The sequence below is a fragment of the Macaca mulatta genome, chromosome 1 (assembly GCF_049350105.2).
Source record: "Macaca mulatta isolate MMU2019108-1 chromosome 1, T2T-MMU8v2.0, whole genome shotgun sequence".
Taxonomy (NCBI): domain Eukaryota; kingdom Metazoa; phylum Chordata; class Mammalia; order Primates; family Cercopithecidae; genus Macaca; species Macaca mulatta.
In genome coordinates this window covers 153,606,082-153,628,007 of record NC_133406.1, presented here as the reverse complement: position 1 = coordinate 153,628,007, position 21,926 = coordinate 153,606,082, and the positions used below count along the sequence as shown (strand labels likewise).

General features: G+C 34.8%; 1 protein-coding gene and 2 pseudogenes across 3 annotated transcripts in view; 2 read left to right on the top strand and 1 right to left on the bottom strand.

The window, feature by feature from the left end:
• HS2ST1 (heparan sulfate 2-O-sulfotransferase 1) overlaps window positions 1-21,926 on the top strand; it is a gene marked incomplete at its 5' end in the record, with an annotated part of 194,666 nt that overhangs the window by 113,225 nt on the left and 59,515 nt on the right.
• On the bottom strand, window positions 15,473-16,491 carry LOC144337801 (SUMO-activating enzyme subunit 2 pseudogene; annotated as a pseudogene). Its single transcript, XR_013411355.1, has one exon. The product of XR_013411355.1 is annotated as an SUMO-activating enzyme subunit 2 pseudogene (transcript).
• Window positions 16,796-21,443, top strand: LOC144337802 (SUMO-activating enzyme subunit 2 pseudogene; annotated as a pseudogene). The gene has a single exon (XR_013411356.1). The product of XR_013411356.1 is annotated as an SUMO-activating enzyme subunit 2 pseudogene (transcript).

The window sequence follows — 21,926 nt, the reverse complement described above, 5'->3', positions numbered from 1 at the left end:
CAAATCAAATCCAGCAGTATTTTAAAATAATAAATCTGGACCAAGTAGCATTTATCCCTGGAATGCAGGGATGGTTTAGTGTTAGGAATTATACGTAATATAATTTAGTAGATTAACAGACTAAAGAAAATATTATGTGAGTCATAAACCATGTATGGGCACTTCTGCCACATAGCTGCAATGTTTTAACAGTCAAAAATAACCACCTTCTTTTAATAGTGTCATGTGGATTATTGTTTTTTTGCATTAGAATTTCTGCAGATGGTTTCTATTACTATTGTACTGTTATTCTAAACATTTGTTTGATTTTAAGTCCTTATATCTTTTCTTAATGTCATTCAGTAGGGCGTCAAGAGTAATTCTGAAAAACATGGTCCCAGAAATCTGTAACTTTGGGTGAAAAGTTACTTATGGCAAACTGTAGTGAAGAAAACCAAGCAAATTGATGTTGAATGAGAGATAAAATTGTACAAAATATTAGTGATAAAGCTGAGAAAAGGCAACAGTAAAACAAAAATGTAGCAGCGATTATAGATTTATGTGCTCTCACACCATGTCATACAGTTTCTTTCTTCTTCCTATGTGAAAATTAATACTCAATACTGAGTTTTGACTTATGTGAAATCTACAGGAATAAATACTTTTCATAAATGAACAAAAAGAAGAAGTACCTAATTCAGCTAGAGCAGGTCAGGAAGATGATGGTAGGGAAAATGACTAGAAAAATTTATACAGATGAGGAAGCCAAAGCTTCAGAAGGTGAATAAACATATTCAAGGACACTTACAAATGAATAAAGTCGAAGTTTAAGTGTGTTGGTCTTAGGAGTAGAATTGAGTATGACTCTATAGTATGCTCACTACTTATTTTGGTTGCTTGCCCAGAAGAAAGATATTTTAGTAAAAATGAAAACAAATTTGTATACAGTTTTCATTTCAGATGCAGAAGAAGCAAAACATGCTAGCACTTACAAATATTAATTTCAACTTGCTCTCATCTATGTTTTTGCCAGTTTGTAGGACTTGCTAAAAAAATTACACAGCCCTGGGGTCCTTAGTTAACCAACACATTCTTGTTACTGACCAGGACGTGCTGGTTGACAAGTTTTATCATGTGCATTAAATTAGGAAAAAAATATATAAAAGTTCATTTGGCTTTTATGTGCACAGAATCTTTTCAAATTGTAAAAATAAAATTACCTCTCCACTGGAGGATATCTTGGGCCAGGAGTTCAAGGGCAGCCTGGGCAACGTAGGAGACCCTATCTCTACAAAAAATGTAAAAATTAGTCGGATGTGGTGGTATGTGCCTGTAGTCCTAGATACTTGGGAGGCTGAAGCAGGAGGATCGCTTGAGCCCAAGAGTTCAAGGTTACCGTGATGATCCTGCCTCTGCACTCCAACCTGGGTGACAGAGTGAGACCCTGTCTCATTCGTTCATACACACACACATGCATGCGCATACACACACACACGTGTCTTTCCACTTGACATAAAAATAATGAAGTTAATTCAGTATTTTGAAGAAATTTGAGTATTTGACTTAGTAATATTTCTTTTTGGATTTTTTCTAAGTAACAAATTTATTTGTATATTGAGATATGATTAATCCTTCAATTAATCTAAGTTTAGCCATGTAATGCTTTCTTTCTACTTTGTCTCTTATTCCAACAATAAGAAAGAAAAAATTTCACAGACAAATATTTCTGTTCTTCCAGTGTCCTGACTACAGAGTGGGACTGTAAGAATTTTAGCTAATCTTATGTATGGGGTATAATGTAAAGCAAAACTATACTGAGAGTCAGTTGTTTTATTCTCAGGTTCTATAAACTGAGACTAAGTTGTTTGGTTCTTTAAGAATCAGTATTGTATTGTGTTTCGTTTTGAGATGGAGTCTTTCTCTGTCACCCACGCTGGAGTACAGTGGCCTGATCTTGGCTCACTGAAGCCTTGATCTCCTGGGGTTAAGCAATCCTCTCACCTCAGCTTCCTGAGTAACTGGGACCATAGACTCATGCCCCCCAACCCAGCTAATTTTTGTATTTTTTTTGTGGTGACAGGGTTTTGCCATGTTGCCCAGGTTGGTCTTGAGCTCCTGGCCTCAAGCGATCTACCCGCCTCAGCCTCCCAAAGTGCTGGGATTTCAGGCATGTGCCACGGCATCTGGCTAAGTCTCAGTGTTCTTATCTCCAAAATGGGATAGGCCTATATCTGTGGAAATACTGCTGCCCTAGCCCTATTCCAGATCAACTAAATCAGAGTCTCTAGAGACAAAACTCAGATATACATGTTTTCTAAAGTTTTCTGGGTGATTCTCATGTTGGGAGTCATCGTTGAGAACCACTGAACTAGATTATTCATAAGACTCATTCTACTCAGAGTGTGGTCCACAGACTGGCTGCCCATATACCAACAGTTTATTGCCAGTCCTCAAGTACACGTGCAGCTAACTTGTGCCAAGATGTAAATCAGCTAAAGCACTAGTGTACTATTTAGTTTGGTTGGCATTCTTATTTTGGTAGCAAGACTATTGATTAAGGAAATAGTAAATTTAATTTACACTTTGGTACAAGCTCCTTATTTGGTCTCAGACCAGCAGTTGGAGTAGCACTTCTCTGAGTTCTTTCCTAGTTCTTAAATTCTGTGACTGAATATGTAATATATGGTTGTTTAAAACTTGCTGATCTAGAGTGTTGTTGCAATACTACTGAACATTATAATAAACAGAAGATTTTATTTAGATAATGGAAATGGAAGAATTTGGAAGGTTAAAAATGTTGGTCACAATTTTTTAAAGAAAAAATGAAATGTTTAGGTCTCAGTTTTCTAAAATGGAAAAATGGAAAAATGTTCCATTCTACCACCATATTATGACTGTAATATTTTATGGCATAATTTACTGGTTTAGTGTGCCATTCTTTCTTCATTGTGGCGAGAGATAATTGAATTACACATGGCTAATTATTAAAAATGATTGCAAAGCAGTTTTAAAATGTAAAAAATTCCATGTGATATTTAATAGGACTTCAATAGTGGTAACTGAAGAAAATTAAGAAAATAATTGCTCATTTAGTTAATCTGTAAACACTATTCTGCAAATAATTCATATGGAATGGATTGTTTATGAGTAGACTGATAATACCAGGCTCACGAGAAAGTTTTGACTATTATAGAAAAACATTTAAAATTTATGGTATGATGTGAAACTTTTGTTTTTTTTATTTTTGAGACGGAGTCTCACTCTGTCGCCCAGGCTGGAGTGCAGTGGCGCAATCTCCGCTCACTGCAAGCTCTGCTGCCTCCCAAGTTCACGCCATTCTTCTGCCTTAGCCTCCTGAGTGGCTGGGACTACAGGTGCCCGCCACCACACCTGGCTAATTATTTTGTATTTTTAGTAGAGACAGGGTTTCACCCTGTTAGCTAGGATGGTCTCGATCTCCTGACCTCGTGATCCACCCTCCTCGGACTCCCAAAGTGCTGGGATTACAGGCATGAGTCACCGCTCCTGGCCGATGTGAAACTTTTAACTTGTAAACTTACTTATATTTGAAGATAGTTGTATTAAAAACAGTATTGGGTGAGAATTAATCTGTTTTGGATATGTGTTGTGTCAGGTCTCTTTCTCAAACTTGTATAACTTTATTTGTTAAAGGATGAAAAAGCGACCTGAATATTAAAGTGTTAATTTAATACAAAGTTCATTCTGAGCCCCAACTATCAAAATAAATTTAAGGTCAATCTTGATTTCTCTCAATATGTTTGAAACTCCCTTTTTTATTATTATGATTTCATTTATAGAATATTATAGGAAATTATTTGCTTTAAAAAGTACCTCAGGACAAGTATTCACAGATTGTTCCAGATCGGCAGTGATAGCTCTTTACTATCAGAGATTAATTTCCAGTGTAATCAGGATTCTCCTTATTCATAGTCCTGCATTACCTACCTTGAGTTCTTGTTTTTAGTAAAAATGCATTTTTCTTTTTTCAATTATTTGGACAGTGAAGGTAAGCCTAATAATAGATATTGTTGGCCTAAAAAAACTAGGAAATGTATATATGGAACCCCAGTATAATTAAAAGTTTTGAATAGGCTGTATGATGGGTTGACTCCCACAGATTTTCTGGGTGAACAACTGACTCAGTTTGACCATGTGTCATTACTGTCATTTGCAAAAAATAGTTTTTTTCCCTTTCATCTGACTCATTCTCAGTCTTTGGTTTTTCTTAATTCATTTAGTATGTTGTAAACCCCATCTTCCAATCATGATGAGCCTCCAGATTAAAAAATAATAATGATAAATGCCATTGTGTAAATGTTTTAATAAATTGTAGAACCTGAGATTATATACATTTATGAATTGTTGTGGATGTTTTCAAAATATACATAAGTAGAATAGTAAAATAGATCCCTACATATTTATAATCAGGCTACAGAAATTACTGACTCATGTCTAATCTTTTTTCATCTGTACCTTTCCCCACTGCAGTATATTTTAGACATGATTCCATTGATTCATAAATATTCCTCAAGTGAATTATTCAAACATAGTTGGTGAACTAGAATGGATGAGCTCCAAGAACCCCATTGGGTGCTCAGAAGTAATAGGTAATGAGGAATCTTTGCTAGGAAGAAACACGGAATTTCTGTTAGAGTTCAAAGACCACGTCACATAATAACTACATTACTTAGATTCTGTGCAGTGTATGAAATGCCTTCACAGCAGCTCCACAGTAAGAACCTGAAATTATCTTCTTTCTCTAATTCTTCTATATTAAGTTTTTATTTAAAGTGATTTTTGTTCGTTTGTTTTTTAAACTGATTTTCACTCTTGTCACTCAGGCTGCAGTACAGTGGCAAGATCTCAGCTCACTGCAACCTCTGCCTCCTGGGTTCAAGCAATTCTCCTGCTTCAGCCTCCCAAGTAGCTGGATTACAGGCACCCGCCACCATGTCCAGCTAATTTTTGTATTTTTAGTAGAGACAGGGTTTCACCATGTTGGCCAGACTGGTCTCAAACTCCTGACCTCAGGTGATCCACCCACCTCGGCCTCCCAAAGTGCTGGGATTACAGGCGTGAGCCACTGCACCCGCCCTTAAAGTGGTAAATATTTTAGTTTGCATAATACTTTGACTTTTGATGACTTATAATTCCTTATAGTGAATAACAGTATACCACCACAGTGAGCAATGACGAGCTTAATGAGGGACAGGAATGGAAAAATTACAGTTTTACTGGTTTAGAAGTTCAGACACAGTAGCTAACATATTGTCTAATGAGTAATATTTTGCAAATATACAAGGATTATTAATTTTTTAATATAAAGATGTAGTAGTAGTTCTTTGGTAAGTCTAAAAAATAAGTAGACCATCTACCCTTTAATTTGTTTCAAAGTGTCAAAACAAAAATAGAATCAATGGTGAGAATGGCTTTCATGAAATACCAGTGAGGAAGGTCACAGTAAATTATTATTTCATGACAAACAAAAATGTAAATTCTTTTACGTTGCAAATATAATATTACAAGAGAATAGCAGATTTACAATATACACTTGGAGAATCATTCTAGAGCAGTTGAAGTCTCCCCAACACCTCACTTCAATTTTTTGTGATCTGTGGTCTCCAGAGTAACTATTATGAGTGGTTTTCCCAGATTCTGGAGGGGAGAAAATAAATTAACAATGGATTGATAACTTTATTGTTCAAACTATAGTAATTATTTTCACTGTAAGTTTTTAAATTATTCACTAAAATTACCCTTGTTTTGTAAATACGCAACCATTCAATGAATTACTTTTGAAAATGCAAATATTGTACTCGGGCTAGTAGAATGAGGCTCTAGGAAATCAGAATCACATTTTGAAAGAATCTTGAGGTCTCAAAGCCTTTCAAATTCTCTCAGTTGAGAAACTGTTACAGTGTTCAATATGTGTATGAAGCTTTCCCTTTTAAAAGACAATAAAAAATAAGTTTTGAATCAAAGAGTAATAAGTTTAGTAATCTTTATAAAATTAAAGAGCCAGATATGCCCATTGTTTTAAGCTAAATAATGGTTCCTTAAATATGTCCACATATTAATCCCCAGAACCTGTGAATATGTCACTTTATATGGCAAAAAGGACTTTGTAGGTGTGATTAAATTAAGGATCTTGAGATGGGGAGATTATCCTGGATTATCTAGGTAGTCTCAATGTAATTTCAAGTGTCTTTATAAGAGTGAGGCAAGAGAATCAGAGTCCTAAAAAAGAAATGTAATGACAGAAGCAGAAGTCTTAGTCAGTGAGAGATAGATTTTAAGATGCTGTGCAGCTGGAGGATGGAGGCTCAGGCCATGAGCCAAGGAATGGAGGTGGCCCCCAGGAGCTAGAAAAGGATTCTAGGGAATAGATTTTCTCCTAGACCCTCCAGAAGGAACATAACCTAGCTGACACCTTGATTTTAGGACTTCTGACCTTTAGAACTCTTAAGATAATAAATTTGTTTTCCCATGAGCTAGTCATTTTGTGGTCATTTGTTACAGCAGCAGTAGGAACTAATTAACCTATGAACAATTTTTAACCTATTGGTATTATAAGCAGTACTTCTAATTATTCTTTTAAATATATCTTTTTTGAAAAACTTATTCTTCTTTAGGATTCAGACTTTTCATGTACTCAGGAAGAATAAATGAGTCCTGTTCTAAGTTACTTTTTTCTCTTGGAGATATCACATAGTTGAGTTCATGGCCTAGAAGATTTTCTGATGTTTGTACATACCCATGAGAGAATGTATTATCATAATAATTTAGTATGCAGCCTCTTGACTTGATTTTTCTCGTATAGTGTAGATCATAATATTTATCAGTTTCTTATGCATCTACTATGTATCCAGCATTGATATAGACATCTTCTGTACATAATACATTCCACAATAACCTTGCAAGTTTGATATTATTTTTATTTTATAAGAAAGGATTCTAAGTGTGACCCATTAGTTTGAAATAAATTAGTTTTTGTTGTGTAAATCTTTACCTCCCAATACCGTTGTTTAACAATTACAACAGCTTGTTCAGGGAAGACGAAAGACTTTTTTTTTTTTTCTTTTTTTAATTACTACTGTAAGTTCTGGGATACATGTACGGAACGTGCAGGTTTGTTACATAGGTATACACGTGCCACGGTGGTTTGCTGCATCCATCAACCCGTCATCTACAACAGGTGTTTCTCCTAATGCTATCCCTCCCCTAGTCTTCCACCCCCTGACAGGCCACTGTGTGTGATGTTTCCCTCCCTGTGTCCATGTGTTCTCATTATTCAACTTCCACTTATGAGTTCCTATGTTAGTTTGCTGAGAATGATGGTTTCCAGCTTCATCCGTGTCCCTGCAAAGGACCTGAATTCATCCTGTTTTATGGCCACACCATGGTATGTATGTGCTACACTTTCTTTATCCAGTCTATCATTGATGGGCATTTGGGTTGGTTCCAAGTCTTTGCTGTTGTGAACAGTGCTGCAGTAAACATACGTGTACATGTGTCTTTATAGCAACATGATTTATAATCCATTGGTTATGTACCCAGTAATGGGATTGCTGGGTCAAATGGTATTTCTGGGTCTAGATCCTTGCGGAATCACCACATTGGGAGACCAAAAGACTTTTAAGCACTGTTAATTTAATTGGGAAGATAAGAAATACTATTCACACTGAGATCTGAGATGGGCTTTGACAGATGATTTTGAAGATGGGCTTTGAAGATTTTTTGACAGCAACTGGAGGGAGGATATTCCAAGTGAAGTGAATACTGAGCAAAGACTCAAAGGTGAGAAAACATGGACTAGGTTATAGGGATGTAACAGTTTGGCTAGAATATTTGTGTAGGGAAAAAATAAAAGATAATGCTGGAGTGACGTGAAAAGTTGTTTAGATATTTCCAATTTTGAAGAATTTTATTTTTAATTCAGTTGATGTACTAATTGTAAAATTACCTTAACCAAACTGATATCAAGATGACAGTGTCAAGATTGCATGCTCTTTGAAGACAGTTCTAATTTGCTGAATGAATGAATGAATGCTGACCCACACATTTTCAAGGAAAACATTGGTATGTTCAATACATGTATTTTAAAACTGAGGGAAGTATGCCCTTTCTGAGAGATTGTCATCAACATGGATAAGTGAAAGGTTTTGATGCTTAAAAGAATAAGCTTTAAATATCTGGAACATTCACTTGTATATGTCACTTTATTTCCCAATAGTATTTGTTAAATTAAACCTTAGGTAATAAAATGCTAGGGTTCTTTTTCCTATTCTAATGAAGTGAATACTATAAATCAATTCATTTGTTTTGCTAATTTATCACATTCATGGGTGCTGACATTTTTTTAATCTGCTCCCAACTTTTGCTTTATTGTCATTGAAATGTGCTTTTCTTCTGGTGATGAAAGTGATACATGAATGTTTAATATGTAATTCTATAATATTGTGAATTCTGCATAAAATATCTCCCTGTGATGTGAAACAGCCATTGAAGTTTGGTGAGTTTATGAGTTGGATAACTATTTTAATTACTCAGTGTGTCTTGCTGTTGAAAAGCACAAGTTAAAATGTTTTCATTTCATTTATTCTACATGGTTGTAGTTATAAAATTATATGGCCCAATAAATCTGTACAATAAATGGCCTTTTAATATATATTTTTTAATTTTTAGAAATTAAAAGATTACAGAAAAGTCCAAAGGTTAGTCTGTCAGAATTATCAAACATTAATATTTTTGCATATTTAGCTAGCCTTCTAAAATTATATCAATATGTCTTTAAAAATAGAATCTTTCAAATACAGTTGACATTTTTTTTTTTTACCACCATCTCCAATTCTGATCCTCTGTCTTATATAATGTATTATAAATTGGGTATGTATGTTCCTAGTACTTTTTTGGTATTTTTACTCATATTTGTGTAACCATACATTTTTAAATTTTTTATTTGCAGAGATGGTTATCATAGTGAATGTATTCTACAACTTGCATTTTTTCACTCAATAATTCTGATATCTAGCAATCTTGATACTTCCAGATCTAGTTCATTCCTTTAACTGTTATGTAGCATATATCTATAATATATCTCTTACAGATTTTAGATTGTTTGCAGTTATGAGCAGTTCATCTGTCAACATTTTTCTTCATATTTTCTTGTATACACAAGCAAATGTTTTTCTAGTAGGTGCCTAGAAGTAAAATTGCGTGGCATGTGACAGTGAAAATCTTTATATTGTTAATGATTAATATACTTTAACCAACAGTTTTTTAGTCATAAATGACTGTAAACTCTTTGTTAATATTACAGTTTTTAAAACTTGTCAAATTTTATTTAGTTAGGTCACAACCATCTGTTTGATCAAGGTGGATTTGGTCTGTTCTGTGACAATATGCTGTGTTCTTAACAATCAGCAGTTACCTCACAATCTTATAACTACTGAGGAAAGTAGTGAAATAAATGGATGGATGCACAGATGGGCAAAGTCTGTCACTACCACTGAAATAATTATTTTAAGTACATGACATATTTAACTGTGTCCATACATTTTATTTTGAGTTTGGGGATGCCATCCTAGAAACTGAATATACATGTAAATAATTAGACTGTTGAATATTATTCCAACAAGTACATTTAGGGTACTGTCATAAAACATTTTCAAAATTAAATGTCAAATGGAAATTCAAATTCAATAAAATTAAGGATTATAAAACTCTAAAGCTAAGCATGTTGTATGTAACAGAAGTTATTCTGGAAAGTCCTGCAAAAATTAGAATTTGCATCCATATTGTGAATTACTGTACTGCTTTAAACAAAACAAGGACTGTATTTATGTTTTGATGTAGAAAGATCTTGAAGATCTATTTAAGTTACATAAAGGCAAGACAAAGCAAAGTACATATTGTCCTAATATTTGTGTAAAAGTGAGGTATTTGCTTTAACTTATATATATGTGAAGTGATTTCTGAACCAAAAACTAATAATAGTGATTATATGTTGTGAAGGTTGGGAATTGAGCAGATAGATACAGAACCAGAGAGAAACTAAAAAAAAAAAAAAAAAAGGATTCTGACAGAGAAATTTTTTACATACCTTTTTAAAAATACCTTTTCACATTTGAAGCCTTGAGTATATTGCCTTTTTTTTTAAAAAAAAAGTAATCTATAATTTTAATATAATTTCTATTGTATACAATTGAAAACTATTTTTAAATTTCCCATGTATACGGAAAATATAAATTAGTGAAAACAATCATGAGCCAAATGACAACTTTGGCTGAACCCTGTACTGATATGGAAGGTAATAATGATACGTGGGTTAGTAATAAAGCACCTCTCCTTTGGTAACTGTACGGTTCCAGTTTTCAAAATGGCAATTCATGACTTTCCACAGCCTCTTCCTGTGGTGGATTTCTGGCCAGTTGAAATACAGGGCTTGCTAAAACTTAAAATATCTTGGCAATTCTGGAAAGAGATAATCTAAACCACCAGTCTATGCTATCTCAGCAGTATTACCAAAACCAACTGTTCACTAAGAACTGGTAAGGGCGGGGTGTGGACCATAGGTATCTTTGCTATTTTGGACTGTTAGTTTGCTTCCTAGTGTGCCTCTGCTTATATTTTCTTCCTCTCGGTTTCATTGGGATCCTCAGCTATTGAATTCTGTCCTGGTGCATTCCAGCCTCACTGCAAAAGAATAGGAATGAGCATCTAACACATCCATCTCTGAATGCAGAAGAGGTTGAAGTATAATAACCTTATTCATTATTATTACTTTCTTAATGAATTTCTGGATGTTTATTATCTGTCCTTAAATATCCAGGACAGCTGTCATCCATTTATCCTTGTATCAGTTCAATAATCTATTCAGTGAATATCAGAGAGAACTGGGTGACATACTGATTTTACCACTTAATGGCTCTGTGGCACTGGCTATGGTTTTATCCTCACAGAGCTTCAGTTGCTTCATCTTTAAAGTTTGGCCAGTGGTAACTAATTAAAAGGTAGGTAGAAGATACCATATATAAACTTTCTAGACTAAGTGCCAAAGCATAGGAGTCACTCAAGAGATGGTAGCTGAAAAAGGAAGTTTCTTACAGTTGTTGACAGTGTATGGAGTGACAGTATTCAGTGCAAGTAGTGTCTGTATGTGTGTAGTCTAATTAGTGGCATTTTAAAATCCCGTTGTAGGCTTTAAAAAAATCTGGGGATTGAATTTTGTTCTTCTTACTATATTAGAAAAGAAGGTTAAGAAGGAACAAAAGTAGTTTCCTTTTAATAGATCCATTAATGGAAAGCAAGCAGATTTCTTTGGAATGAAAAATAATGGAAGGCATTCCAATGGAAGGCTTAAAAGGCATTTTTCTCCATAGAGGACAATTTAGAGATTTTAAGAAATAAGAGTCTCACGTTTGGGGAAAGTTAGAAATAGTACCTCCTTATTCTGATATAATTGAGCAAGAATTGAGGACTGAATTTCCATCTGTCTCTCCCTCTCCCCCATCCCTGAACAGAGAGATTTTTGCCTTTCAAGGTCTCAACTTGAGGATTTTTGCTTGATATAAGACCTATATTCTTTCTCATTCCATTCCTGTGAGATTTTTAGAAGTATCCATTTTCCTTCTAATATGCCTATTCTGCCCATCTTTGAAGTACCTTTATCTCTAAATGATGTCTGTATTCACCAGTCTGAAGACTGTTCTGACTGGGTTTTGCAGGGGGCTTGTGGTGCATGGGGCATGGGGCATTTTCTTAGCCAAGGTGCTTTGCAGGCTAGGCATAACTTCTCCAGGTGAGGCAGGTACTAGAAGGAAGTGAGAAGAATTATGTTCTGTGGCCCTTTCAGAACCTCAAGAATACCCTGGTAGATCCAAGCCTTCTGCTCATAGAATATTAGCAGTAGTAGAGCATGATTTCTGTCATTAGGCACATAAGCAAGAGTTAAGTCAAAAGTCTGGAATATTAACCTTAAAAAGGAAGACTTCGTAGCACAGAGTATCTGTGTATCTCAGGGGGGAAAAAAGCCAGTAGGCATGTTCTGTGACACCTCAAAAAACTGTAAAAGGTAGAGAGTAGTATAATTTCTCAAAAAGTATATATAAATTAAAAAAAGAAGCAGTAAATTGAATTTTAAAAATTAAATGTAAAATATTATGAACCTTCCCCCGCCCTTAACACAATTTTAAGTGTATAGGACATTATTGTTAACACAGCATTAAGCACAATGTTGTACAGCAGACCTCTAGAACTTTATCTTGCATAACTCACACTTTATACACATTAACAGCAACTGCTTCCCCACTTCGGTTCCTGGCAACCATCATTCTACTTTCTGCATCTATGAGTTTGACTACTTTAGACACTTCATCAATGGAGGCATGCAGTATTTGTCCTGTGACTGGCTTATTTCACTTAGCATGATTTCTCAAGGTTCATCTGTGTTGTTGCATACGATGGGATTTCATTCTTTTAAAAGGCTGAATAATAATTTACTGTGTTATCACACAGTAAATCCATTTTATCCACTCATCTGTTGGTGGACAGTGAAGTTTCTACATATTGGCTGTTGTGTACAATGCTTCAGTGTACATATGGGAGTGCTACTGTCTCTTCAAGATTCTGACTTCAGTTCTTTTAAAAAATTCAACACAGAACTACCCTATCCCAGAAGTGGGATTGGTAGATCATATGTTAGTTCTGTGTTTAACTTTTTTAAAAAAGCATTTACCTTATTATTGTTTGGATATGCATTTCCCTGATGATTAGTGATGTCCAGCATCTTCCTATACCTGTTAGTCGTTAATTGAAGTCCTTTGTCCATTTGTAAATTTGAGATATTTGAAGTTTTTTGCTATTGAGTTATAGGAGTTTCTTATATGTTACAGCTATTAATCCCTTATCAGATGTGTGGTTAGCAAATATTTTCTCCCATCTTGTAGGTTGCCATTTCATTGTTTCCTTTGCTATGCAGAAACTTTTTAGTTTGATACAGTCATGCTCCTTGTTTGTTTTTTCTTCTTTTGCCTGTGCTTTTGATGTCGTAGCCAACAAATCATTGCCAAGACCCATGTAATAAAAATTTGCCACTATGTTCTAGGAATTTTACAGTTCTAGGTCCTTTGTTTCAGTCCTTAGTCCATTTTTAGTTGATATTACTTTTTAAGGAAGCCATTATTTTAAAAATGAAAAACCCATCTCCTTTCTTATATATACCTCCTCTTGATATTTTTTGGATAGATATACCTTCACTGTGCTAATTATAGAGAAGAAGTACTCTTTTGCAATGCCTGCCAGGCATAACTAAACATAAAGACCCTTTTCTTTCAGAACAAATTGACTTCCTGATGAAAAGATCCTATATTATTTAGTGTTTCCAGAATATCAAGATGATACAATATCATTGGAAATTACACATTTCCACAGTCATCATTGGATAGATTATAATTGGCAGTATTCTGTAATTCTGTATATCTGGGAATATGTTAACTGAAATACTTTGTAAAAAGTATATGATTCATAGGAATTTACTTTTCTGACTTCTTGTTTACAAGCTTTACACCACATGAAAAAGTTAAATGACTACATGCTTCCTAAACGCATGTCTGAAACCTTGCCCTCTCTAATCATGGTGGCCGTTTAAAGTGAAGCTAAAGAGGAGCCATGCTATTATTCTTCCTTTCCCCCAGCCCTTCCAAGATTAGATTTTCTCAGAGAAATAACAGACACATCTGGTATAGGGGACCCTTATAACAAATCTTTCTATATAGAGAACAGTTTTATTAATTGTGCCTTCTAATTCAAAATATACTACAAAGTTAAATAAGTGTGATTAGAAAGACTCTTTGTGATAATTCTAAGTATTGTTTGGTTGGGAGATGGGCTGATGGAAAGGGGAAATAATCTAGATGTATTTCATCAGAATTAGTCCTACATTGATGATTCTCGGTAAAAAATAATTATGTAAGTTTAAGAACTATTAAACTTTGAAGATTAACAGTGTAGAATACAGGGTCATTTTGTAGGTGACTCTAAATTAAGCCTTTAGATTGAATCATTTTATGAGACCAAATAATCAGTTTAAAGTACCTTATGCTTTACCTGATTTAACAATTGATTAACAAAACATTTCATTCTAAATTTATTGTAAAGCAAGACGGTAATTGGATTTTTTATCCCCAAGAATCAGTTGATGGGGGTATCTTGTTTACTATAGTCATGTAGTCAGAAGTGAAAAGTAACTGAAGACTTGATTGTTACAGTCCTGTCTTATATTCTATATATGTCTCCGCCCTACCTTAAGTGTGGTCGTTTGGAACTGAAGTAACATCTTTCTTGTTGAAAAATGTGGATGTATATGTCTTATCTGCATTAACAATGCTTCTGAAATATGACCTTACTAAATATATCAAGTCTTTTCATATATCAGCTTTAGTATTTATCAATAAATATATACAGGAAGCCATGAAATAACATGTATAGAAATAAATATTTAATATTTAGTTGGGTGACTATATTTGTACCATATTTTGTGAGAATACATTTTCTTTGGATTATAATAGTAACGTTTATTTTAGAAAATTTAGAAAAAGTGCTTTTGTATTTGAAGTCTCAGAGCAAGTAAGATGAAATGCTATAAAATTTATAGAACCATTGAAATGTTAGGCTCACAACAAATCTTTGATAATCTATATTCAGTTCAGCAGCCAAAACACTGGGGAGGAGAAAGGTTCTGTGGTAGTAAATACTAGCACTATTTAGTCACATAATTTTGAAATGTGGCATTATTTTTGTTATGTAGAATTAGAAGATAAGAAAATAAAGACCGTTAAATAAATAGCAGTAACAGACAGTACTGACATTTTTGGACATTACAGCTGTACTAGTTCTTAGCTTTCTAGTTGACACCGTTACCATTTGTTTATTTATCTATTATGTAACAAGAATGCAGATGCCATTTATTTGGTCCATAAGCGTAGTCACTGAGTTTTACAAAACATCTACTATAAATAACCTGAAACTATAACAATACACAAAAATTGGCTTCATACACAGACATACCAGGCAGTACAAACTGAAAATGTGAGTAAATTAACACTGTTTTACATTAATGTACATAGTGCCATTTAACATTTAAAAACAAGTTTCAATGCATAGCACTTGATACTTCTTTGAATCTGTTTCAGTCGGTTAAGAGTATAAAAATGGTTAGATCTAGGCTAAAATTCATTCTTCTAGCCAAAAATAAGGGCATAATATTTATAACCAGGTATCAACTTTACTAAACCACAATATTTTGAAACTGTTAATGATACCTAAGGGTATTTACATTAAAAAGACAACATGCATTGTGTTGTTTTTTCTCATGACTGGTTATGCACATACTTTGTTCAAAGGTTTTTTAAAACTATACTCCTACTTTCAGTATAGCATACTGCAGTGTGTCTAACAGTTCTAGCTAAATGAATGCTTTCAAAGGGAGCAGAATCATTTTCAAGTCACTGGTGTCAGTTTTTTCCCTTTGAAACAAAGGACGTAACATAATCTGGTTCTGCCCAGATAAATAAGTATTAAGAGGGCTCTGTTTAGAGGCATTTCTGTTCAATCTAATGCTATGACATCATCAAGCTCTTCCTTCTGTTCTGTACGTAACCTCTTTGTACCGAGATTCTTTCTGGTCTAATTTCCTCTTGTGCATTCTCTCTTCTTCACTGACGTCAGCATTCTTTGAAGAATCTTCTTCATCCGAATCAACTATGAGAACATCATCTTGCTCTTGAGCTGTGGAGGTGGAAGGCTGAGTTCCATCATTACTGCCATTGGTTATGGCAACATCTTCAGCTTGTTTTGGCCCCACTTTTTCTGGGGCATCACCAACAACTTCAAATTCAACATCCTTTCTTAGGTCTTCACTATGAAGAATGTTGATCAATAAAGTATAGTCCTGGAGGAAGTAATCTGCTTGAAGCCAGCTGCAATTTCTCATTCCAAATTCTGACAACTTCTTGTGATTATTAGCTTCTGTCTCTCCCTCTTTGGAAGATGTTAGGATTGTTCCTTTCCCATCTTTACTTTGGACATCTGGTGCTACCATAGTGAATTTTTCTTTCACTACCTTGTCTTGTAAGGTGAGAACAGTCACTTTATGGACATTCAGCTGTACAGTCACCTCTGGCTTGCTGGCACATATGTAACAATTGGGGTTGGGAGGATCCAGTGCACAAGGCACAAGAAGCTTCTTTCTTGGGTTTGGTTGTTTATTCAAAACTGTTGTTCTGCACTGGTCTATTTTTCCTGATAAGATCTTCAATCCTTCCAATACTATCAACCCAGCAATCACTGCATTAGTAGTAGCAATAGCAGGAATAATATTCCCTGCCATTGATTTGATATCAAATCTACTCTTCATATTCATACTGAAAATATGCATCCTGAGGTTTGCAGCAGAGGTGACAAAATCCATTGCATATGGGTCATCCTTATCCCATATGAGCTCAGCTCCATCCCCCTTTTCTGCTAAATGAACTCTCAGAGTCTCAGCGCTGTGAGCTCCTCAAGAACCTGGTGCTCACCGGCTTCTCCCAATTGACCTGATTGATCTAGTTACTATTGATGTCACCAACCTCAACAGATAGTTTTTGTTTCAAAAGAAACATGTTGGAAGATCAAAGGCACAGGTTGCCAGGGAAAGTGCACTGCAATTTTACCTGAAAACTAATATCATTGCCTACCATTACAGCATCATGAACCCTGACTACAATATGGAATTTTTTGATAGTTTTTATTGGTTATGAATGCTTTAGATAACAGAGCTGCCCGAAACCGTGTTAATAGAATGTGCCTGGCAGCTGATGTTCCTCTTACTGGAACTGGAACTGCTGGATATCTTGGACAAATAACTACTATGAAAAAGGGTGTGACCAAGTGTTATGAATGTCATCCTAAGCCAACACAGAGAACCTCTCCTGACTGTACAATTTGTAACACACTTTCAGAACCTATACATTGCATCATTTGGGCAAAGTACTTAAGTATCTTCTGACAGAACTGACCCTGAAGCTGCCTGGGAACCAACAGAAGCCGAAGCCAGAGCTAGAACATTCTAATAAAGATGGTGACATTAAATGTATTTGCACTGAGGAATGGACTAAATCAACTGGATATAATCCAGTTAAACTTTTTACCAAGCTTTTTAATGATGACATCTGTTATCTGTTGACAATGGACAAACTATGACGGAAAAGGAAACCTCCAGTGCTGTTTAACTGGGCTGAAGTACAAAGTCAAGGAGAAGAATGCATCAGATCAACAGAATGAACCCCAGTTAGGCCTGAAAGACCAGCAGGTTCTAGATGTAAAGAGCTATGCATGTCGTTTTTATTTTTTTTTGAGACAGAGTCTAGGGCTGTTGCCCAGGCTGGAATGCAGTGGTGTGATCTCAGCTCACTGCAACCTCCGCCTCGCGGGTTCAAGCGATTCTCCTGCCTCAGCCTCCCAAGTAGCTGGGATTACAGGTGCCCACCACCACACCCAGCTGATTTTGGTGTTTTTTAGTAGAGACGGGGTTTCACCATGTTGACCAGGCTGTTCTCGAACTCCTGACCTCAGGCGATCCACCCGCCTTGGCCTCCCAAATTGCTGGGATTACAGGCGTGAGCCATCTCACCCGGCCTACCATTACCATTTCTATCCTTATTATTTTTATTTTATTGATTCCCTAGAAAGCAAACATAGGAAGACAGCAACTAGACACCAGGCATGAAATGTCAGTGTATATTTTTGCCTTCACACATAAGTGAGGGATGTTTTTAAAACCCTTTTTTAAAACTCCACATAGGTAATTGTTTTTACTGTTCACCTTTGAAGTGGGAAGTGTTTTGATAACTGCCACAGGTTGTTGAGTTAATAGCAATTTTGTGGTCGGTAGTTTTTTGAAGAAGCTGCTTTTATAGATTTGAATAAACAGGTAATAGATGAGAATAAAGGGGACAAATATTCAGCCAGGACTTTTTTTTTTTTTTTAAGTAAAGAAGTAGTCATTGCCTGTGACATCTGTATTGAGAATCCAATTTTAAACTCTTCTTAATCCATATTATCTTTAATTCCTACTTGTCAATTCAGGAAGAGTGAGAAATGAATGACTGTACCTCATTATAGGTAGACGTCAGTATGTGTATGCACGGATTCAGTAACTTTAAAAGCCTGTGCCAGATGCAACTATTTAAAAGAACAATGTTTTCAATAATATGGGAGAACTAGCTTGTTTGTAATGTTAAGAGGAAAAGATAAGATTCAAACGAGTTTGTGTGTTATCAACTGATGTTTAATAAAAGCATACCTATAATACTTAGTCTATATTTTCCATTTTGGACTTCCTTTAAAATGTAACCAAAAAATTTAACACCTTTGCAAAACAACTTAGATCTCCAGATTTTTCCCTCAAGTCTTTTGCAATTTCTTTGTCAATATCTGATCTAAGACCAGTATTTCGTAGGTCTTTCTGGAGTATCCAATTTGATTTTCATGGAAGCAATAGTCCTCTTTCATTTCACACTCATATGTCTTTGATTTTTGCAGTTACAGTAACAGAGAAAACTGCCATAAACTAGTTTGGGAATAAACAACCAACTAAAATGAGAACTTTATGAAACTAGCAACTAAGTTGTTCATTATCTTTCAATTTGTTTTGCCTATTCCAAATTATTTACATTTCCATACAAGTTTTAGAATTAGTTGGTCAAGTCATACCAAAAAGTGCCCTGTGGTTTTCATTGGGATTGCATGGCATCTGTATATAAATTCTGGGAGAACTGACATCTTAACAGTAGTCTTTTAATCATGAATGTGGCATATCTATTTAGATCTTATTTAATTTTTCTCAGCAGTGTTTTTTTTGATTTTTGTTTTTTGTTTTTCTGAGATAGAGTCTCACTCTGTTGCCCAGGCTGGAGCGCAGTGGCATGATCTCGGCTTACTGCAAGCTCCGCCTCCTGGGTTCATGCCATTCTTCTGTCTCAGCCTCCCGAGTAGCTGGGACTACAGGCGCCCGCCACCTCGCCCGGCTAGTTTTTTGTATTTTTAGTAGAGATGGGGTTTCACCGTGTTAGCCAGGATGGTCTCGATTTCCTGACCTTGTGATCCTCCCGTCTCGGCCTCCCAAAGTGCTGGGATTATAGGTGTGAGCCACCCCGCCGGGCCTCAGCAGTTTTTTATAATTTTTACTGTATGGTCTTGTGCATCTTATTGCAAAGTTTGTTTATATTTTTGTGCTATTTTACATGGTATTTTTTAATGTGAATTTCTGATTGTCTGTTGTTAGTAATATACAGTTGATTTAGGTATATTGGTTTTTATATACTGCAACCTTGCTAAACTCATTAATTCTCATAGCTTTTTTGATAGATTCTTTGAGAATTTCTACACAGTCAGTCATGCTGTCTGTGACAAGACAGTTTTACTTCTTGCTCTCTAATCTGTGTGCCTTTCTTTTTCTTGCCTTATTGCACAGGCTAGAGCCTCTAAGACAGTGTTGTATAAAACTGATGAGGGTGGACATTCTTGCCTCCTTCACAGTTTTAGGGTGAAAGTATCCAGTCTGTTTTTCAGTGAAGTATGATACCAGCTGAACTGAAATAAAAGGAGATCCTTTTATTAGTTTGAGGAAGTTCCCTTCTGTTCCCAGTTTGCTGAGATTTTTATCATGAATTGATGTTGGATTTTGTTTATGTGCATGTATTAAGATGAATACATGGTCTTTAGCTTGTTTAATAAGGTAAGTTACATTAACTTTTGCATGTTAAATCAATCTGTATCCTTGGGATAAACTACATAGGTATGATAATTGTCCTTTCATTTCACTAAATTTTGTTAATTTTTGTCTCTATGTTTATAAGGGATTTCATGTCTGATTTTGATATCAAGGCTGGCTTCAGAGACTCAATTGGAAAGCATTTTTTCCTTTTCAGTTTTCTTCAAGAGTTTGTGTTGATGTTTTCTTGTGTTGGTATTTTTGGTATTGGTATTTTTGTTTGTTTGTTTGGTAGAATTTTCTAAGCCATTTGGGCCTTTTGTTTATCTGTGAGAAAGGTTTGTTTTTGTTTTTTGTGCCAAGGTTTTTTATTTATACATTTGATAGATTTAAAAGGTTATTCTGTTTAGCTATACGTGAGCTTTGTTAATTTTTGTGTTTCAAGGAATTTAGCAATTTATCACATTTATTGGCTACAGTTGCTTATAATATTCCTTTATTGTCTGTAGTGTTTTCTCCTTTGTCATTTCTGATATTGATAATTTGTATCTTCTCTTTTTTTCTTATTAGTCTGGTTAGAAGTTTATCAGTTTTATTGATTTTGTTTTTTGGGGGGGCACAAAGAACTAGCTGTGGTTTAGGTCACTGATGTTAGAATTGCCTTCTTTTCTAATATGATCGTGTAGTGCTATGTGTTTCCCTTAAAGCACTGCTTCAGTTACATCTCACAATTTTGATGGTTTTGTTTTATTAGGTTCAAAATACTTTTCTACTTTCCTTTTTGTTTTTTTCTTTGTCCTCTGGGTTACTTGAAGTGTGTTATTTAGTCCAGGTATTTGTGGACATTTCAAATGTCTTTTCTGTTATTTTAAATTTAATTCTGTTTTAGTCAGAACATATTTTGTATGATTTGAGTACTTTCAAATATTTTGAACCTCATTTTATGAGTGAGAATGTGGTCTATCTTATCACATGTTCCATGTACTCTTGAAAAGAATGTGTATCTGCATTCTGGATGGTGTGTTCTCTAAATGCCAATTGGCTAATTAGTTGATGACTGTTCAAATTTGCTGTATCTTAGTGATTTTCTGTTTACTATCAATTATTGTGAGCATGATGGTGAAATCTTTGATTATACTTGCAGATTTGTCTGTTTTTCCTGTGAGTTTTTAATTCATATGTTTTTAAAACTCTTCTTATAAAGGTACAAAAGTGTTTAGGATTGTTATGTCTTTTTGATAAATTGACCCCTTTATCGTTATGAAATGATCCTTTTTATCTTTGCCAATATTCTTTACTCTGAGATCTGTTTGTCATTAATATGGCTATACCAGCTTTTTTTGATTTGTGATAACATGATATTTTTTTTCATCCTTTTCCTTTTAAGTTATTTAATGTTTCTCTCATTTAAAGTGGTTTTCTTGTGGTCAGGATATGGTTGAATCTTGCTTTATTATCTAGTCTAACAGTCTGCCTTTTCTATGGTGTGTATGGGTCTAGATAATTAGTACGTTATCTTTTAATGTACAAATATAAATGTTAGTAATTATAAATTAAGATTTAAGAATTTGAGTAATTTGATAGATCCCATCAAGTAATCTTATTCCTAAAATTTCTGTTTTCTTTATTTTTTGAACTTTGTTTTATTTAGGCTTATTATTTCTAGGTTTTCTTAGGCCACCAAAAAAAAAAAAAAGCCAAAATTGGGAAATAAACTGGGAGTACATTAGAAATAAAATGGTCTCCAAATATGAGAGATTATGCTACAGAGACTCCTATAAAATTTTAGCTATAAAAGGGTAAAATGGAGAATGGTACCTACAAGGTCACAAACCAGAGTCAACAAATGTTGACACCTGTGTTGCTTTCTAATATCTTCTGTTATCGATTTTAGACCACCTGCTCTTATATCACCTTGGGAGCTTTTTAAAAATACAGATTCCCCAGTCCCATGGAATTTGTTATACCCTGTAATCTATTTTAAGGTAATCTAACTTTCTATATGATTCTTAGATTACTCTAGTCTCAGAAATCGTGGTCCTGCACTAGTTATCTGACCACTTTAATCTCTGACTTTTCTGCCACTTTCACTGTGTCCTTCAGAGTCTTGGCGCCATTAGAGGAAAAAACCTCTGAGGATTAGTCAGGTGTGATATTCCTAGAATATTATACT